The sequence below is a fragment of the Chenopodium album genome, chromosome 6 (assembly GCF_948465745.1).
Source record: "Chenopodium album chromosome 6, dcCheAlbu1.1, whole genome shotgun sequence".
Taxonomy (NCBI): domain Eukaryota; kingdom Viridiplantae; phylum Streptophyta; class Magnoliopsida; order Caryophyllales; family Amaranthaceae; genus Chenopodium; species Chenopodium album.
This window is the reverse complement of record NC_137839.1, coordinates 79,101,253-79,106,716: the sequence shown is the minus strand read 5'-3', so window position 1 is coordinate 79,106,716 and position 5,464 is coordinate 79,101,253. Positions and strand designations below refer to the sequence as shown.

The window sequence follows — 5,464 nt, the reverse complement described above, 5'->3', positions numbered from 1 at the left end:
GAGGCTTTATTTTCACTTTTTCTCTTTTTGAAAATTGGACTTGTACGCAATGGACTTTTGCTTTTGAATAATAGTCTTCTTAGGTAATAATGGTATGCACGGTTTGAGATTACGTTTGGTTGATTCAAGGATAAAGCATTCTAAGATAGTTGTCTAGAACTAGGGGGATCATGAAACCAGATTCTACTCGTTTGTGGCATGTTGGTAGTTGCTCCCTATCTTTGATTTGACACCCTTAGTGAGTCTTTTCTACAACCATGTGAGATTTATATTTGTTCAAGCTTTCATCATACTCTTGCATGAGCAGCATGGATCCTTGATTTTCGCAAACCTAATCTAGAATCTTAACGTATGATTCCTAAGACCGTGACCGAACTACCTGAGGAGGACAAAGGCAATTTTTCGGGGAGGTATTTTTCTCTTTCTAGGATAGTCCCTTTTTGGTTTGGGATGCATTTGCCTACTTGTTACCCCTTTGAACCCTTTTCCCTCTTTTCAAGCCGCATAATTAGATATCTTGAGCCTTTTGTTTCGTTCTTTTTTTTTTTTTGGTTTTTGTGAAGCAAGGGTCAATGTTTGGTGATTGTGGTCTATGAAGTTGGGGTTTGGTTCGAATTGGTACACATAATTGAGTTGTTTATATTTGGTAAATAATGGCAAATGCTTATGTAAAAGCCGTCCTTAGTAAAAAAGGCAAGGACTAATGCTTTTAAGGAGTTCAAGGAAATTCAAACAAATTTATAAATGAGAAAATGCAAAAAAAAAAAAAAAAAAAAAAAAAAAAAAATTCAAGTGTCTTTCTCCTCTCTATGCATTGAGGACAATGTTTCTTTTAGCTTGGGGGGAAAGCGCTTGCGCTTTTTGTTCTAATGATTGTAGATTGTTGCTTTGAATAAGCTAGGGGGTGTTAATACGTTTTTGTTTGGTGATTACTTAAGTTTGGTGTTGAGATTTGGCCGGTCTTTGCTTCACAATTTAAGATAACCAGCAAATTTTAAATTTTAGCATACCTTAACCCTTCTTGCCTTGCGTTACAACCTTGGGGAAGACCTTTGGACCTAGGAGTTGAGTCTTTCATCGGTGGAGGGAATCATAGGTTGTAGACTAAGGAAAGGGGATGCGAAATCAAGATGTCGAGTAGCCCAAAAATTTGATCTTTTTCCGGTTCCTTCGCGGAATCTATAAGATGCTCACTAAGGGGAGACATGAGATTAGTAGGGGGAACGCGGTAAGACCGTTTGGGATGAAAGTGGAATGTGATAACTAGTTCCTATGCTTAGCATATTTATGTTTCAATCAACCTTAGGTATCTTATAACGTGCATACCATAATTCTCTTTAGAAAGGTTGTTTTTCATTTGAATTATAATCTCTTTGTAAAGTCCATTTCGTAAAGATTTTGTTTCCTTTTTCCTCTTTCTTTTCCTTCTCTGGTTTGCCTCTTGGGGGTTTGGTGGAGAGTTATGGGTAAACTCTTAGGATACCCTTACGAGAGCATCACTCGTCCTCTAGAGCGATCTAGGGGTTTAAATGGCTTGTTGTAGCTAAAAACAACCGTGATTCCTACGACAGTGAGTCTTAGTGTAAATTCTCGCCCCTCTTTTTCTTTTTGCTTTGAATAAGCCCTTCTTATTCCTTTTTAGCCTTTGTTTTGCTCGGGACGAGCAAAAGTCTAGCTTGGGGGAATTTGATGAGTGTCATTTATGGCACTCATAGGGTAGTCTTTTAGGGTTATTTCTTTCCCTTTTTCATGCTTTCTTCTCTTATTTTTGGTCCTTTTTCCTTAGGTTTCTCTTTCTCCTCTTTTCTTTATGGTTCTCGTGTTTTCCTCGTGTTTTCCTTTTATTTGGCTCTTTTTCCTTTTATTTCCTTTCTTTGTTTGCTTGTGTAGGTATTTGGAAAATCACCTTTGCAAAGGAATCAAGTTGGGGCCTTAATGATCAAGTACGGAAGAAGCATTTGGCTAGAGAGGGCTTAGAGAGGCCTTGGAGAGGCCTCGGAGAGGTCTCCAAGGTATTTCCAGCAGGCCGCGGGCGCGGGTCAGTGGAGCCGCGGGTGCGGGCTTAAGAAGAGCAAATTGCAAGATTTTGGCAGGAGCTCCCCGCGGTTGCCCCGCGGGCTCTCCGCGGGCGCGGGAAATCTGGAGAGGGCGCTCCTTCTCAGAGAGACCGCGACCCCCTGATTGAGTTTTGGGAGCAGGGGATTGGCCGCGGGCACGACATCTTTGGCCGCGGGCGCGGGTCCATCTTGCCGCGGGCGCGGGTGCTGCCCAGAAAGCCCGCGGAGGGTTCCGTACCCATTTCTCCGCGGCCACGGATTCATCGAGAGAGACCGCGGGATTTGCCGGTTTCTTCTTTACCTATAAATAGAATTGTAATTCCTTTTTAAAGGGAACTTTTTGATAATTTTTCATTAGCTTAGTTTTAGAGAGAGAATCTAGAGAGAAGTTAGAGAGAAGTTCTTGGTTTTGGATTTGTAACTCAACATTTGATCAATCAAGTTTGGAATTCTTCATTTTTAATCATCAATATTAGTGAGAATCTCTTCCTTCTTTCATCTTTTACTTACTTGCTATTTGATTTTTGCTTGTTGCTTGTTCTTCTTGGGATTTGAATTTGATATTGTTGATTATTTTGATTTCTCTTAGATTTTGATATAGAAATGAAGATTAAAGCAATTTCTAGTTATTTGTTCTTGAATTTCACCATGATTAGTGAGTAGATTAGTTGCTAGGGAAAGGGGGAAGCATGTTTGATTAATGAAATTGCTAGTTGATGCTCTTTGATTGATTGATTTGTTGCAATTAAATTGGTTGACATAGTTTTGCATGTGATTGATTAGACTAGGAGTGATCAACCTATAAGATTAATCTAGATTGCATTGCAACTCTTAATGACATGAACAATCGAATTGAAAGTTGCTCTAATTGATTGGGTTTGCTTGTGATCCTTCTTGATTTGCCTTTCATAGTGACACCTAGATTGGCCTATAGGAGATAGCATTTGAACTTTCTTGATTGCTACTATTGTTTGTCCATTTCAATACTTGAATTAATTGATTGAGCTCTAAACTAGCATTATCATTGAACTTGCATGTGGAACCCATATCCCTAGTGTCTAGACCTTTGTTTTACTTGATTAGACTTGTTTTAGTTTACCATAGCGCCAACCATAATCTCAACTCCATCTTCGAGGTAGCTTGACTTAGACTCTAGTTTTCATCATTGCATTCCCTAGGGATCGACCCTTAACTTGCCCTATATTCATATAAGGTTGGTTAGGTGTTTACAAATTTTGTTTGACCGAGGGAAGATTAGATAACGACCTAGTTTTCCCCTTGTCAAAATGGCGCCGTTGCCGGGGAATGCTATTGGTGCTTAGCTTTTGTTGTTGAGTCTACTTCATTTTAATTGAAAAAAAAATACAAAAAGATTTTGTTTCTTTAGGCTACACTTGTAGCCGTGCTACTAATATTTTCTTTGAAGTTTTGCATGCATAGAGCTCGTGATCGATCCATTGTGCCTTTTGACCCGGAAATTGAAAGGACTCTCTCAAGGAGAAGTATAGCTAATCGATTCACCTTGGGGTATAGTTCTTCAAGTGAAGAAGAGATTGAAGAAGAGCAAGGCATGGGAGAAAATCCGAGAGTGGCCTTGAAGGAGCTAGGAATACCCGGTGCTTATAGGTTTGAGAGCGGCATAGCTCCGCCTACAACACCGGCAAATGACTTCGAGATTCGGCCGGCCATGATCACCTTAATTGAGAGGAGGCAATATAGTGGGGCTAAGAATGAGAGCCCGTTGAACCATCTTAAAGAATTTGAAAAATATTGCAACACCATCAAAGTCAACGGAGTTTCTCAAGAGTTCATACGCCTCAAGTTGTTCCCCTTCTCTCTCATAGGAAGATCCTTAGAGTGGCTAGATAAAGAAGTGAAGCCCAACTCCTTGAGAACATAGGATGATGTTACAAAGGCCTTCTTGTCCCGCTTCTACCCTCAAAAGAAGACGGCGGAGGCAAGAGCCTTGATTCAAGGGTTCAAGCAAAGGCCAAATGAAAGCCTTTATGAAGCATGGGAGAGATACAAAGAGTATCAAAGGGAGTGCCCTCACCACGGAATCCCAACATACCAAGTGGTCCAAATCTTCTATGGCGGTTTAAGTCCCCAAGGCAAGTCATGCCTTGATGGGGGGGGGGCCGGGGGTCCTATCATGAACAAGACCGAAGAAGAAGTGGTGGACATCATTGAGGACGTGGTGACGTACTATAGAGATTGGCAAGATGGGGAGAGAGACTCTTCAAGCAAGCAATCTTCATTGTACTCGGTAGACCATCTAAATGCGATCAACAACCTTTCCTCCCAAATGACAAACTTGGGAAAGGAGATGACCGCAATCAAAGCCAAGTTGGAGAGCACTTCTACTTCATCCCAAGCTTCGAATCTTCCCTCCCAATTTAAGGGGAGAGGTACTCCTTCTAACTCTCAACCCCCTCCCTCTTCACATAATATGCCTATGGGTTGTTTGTTTTATGATGCATGTGGATCGTATGATCATGACTCTAGTAATTGTCCTAATGAATGTGTTGATGAGTTTGATAACAATGAGAGTGAGCATGTGAATTATGTGTCAAATAATAATGCTCAAAGGTTTGATAATCAAAGAGGTCAATGGAATAGGAATTACCAAAACCAAGGCAATTTTGACAACTATAATCAAGGTGGTGGTCATATAAACCAAGGGAACCAAGGTTTTCGTGGTAGCTATAATAATCAAGGTTATAGTGGCCAAAATCAAAGCCAAAATTATGGTAATCAAAACCAAGGTTATGGAAATCACAACCAAGGTAGTGGTAACCATAATCAAGGTGGTGGTAACCATAATCAAGGTTATGGAAAAAATCAAAATAGGGGTACTTGGAACAACCAAGGGAAGGGCAATTTTCAAAATAATGCTCAAAGAGGTCCCCCACCCGGATTTGTTCCAAGGACTCAAGGAGAAAATTCCTATTCACAACCTTCTTCACCTAGGACCAATTTAGAAGAAATAATTGAGAATCAAACCAAGTTGTTGAACACATACATGGCCGTTAGTGATAAGAAGTTCAATGAAATGATGGCCCACAATAAAATGCTTGAAAATCAAATTTCTCAACTTGCTAATGCTTTGAAAGATCATGCAAGCCCTTCTTCTTTACCTTCCCAAGGTCTTGATCCCAAGAAACACGTGAATGCTATTGTTACTAGGAGTGGTAAGGTTCTTGAGGAGAGATTGCCTAGGAAGGGTGAGGATAAGGAGATTCCTAAGGAAGCCTTGGTTGAGAATGAGAGGGATAGGGCATCATTGGATGAGGTTGTGGTTGAGACACCTAGAGAGGTGAGAGTAGAGAAAGAAATTGTGAAACCCAAGCTCCCTTACCCACAAAAATTCATGAGACACAAATTGGATGAGCAATTTGGGAGATTCA

General features: G+C 40.6%; 1 pseudogene; it reads right to left on the bottom strand.

Moving 5' to 3' along the window:
• Positions 1–4,019: 4,019 nt before the first annotated feature.
• On the bottom strand, positions 4,020–4,118 carry LOC145637567 (small nucleolar RNA R71; annotated as a pseudogene).
• Between the last annotated feature and the right edge of the window lie 1,346 nt (positions 4,119–5,464).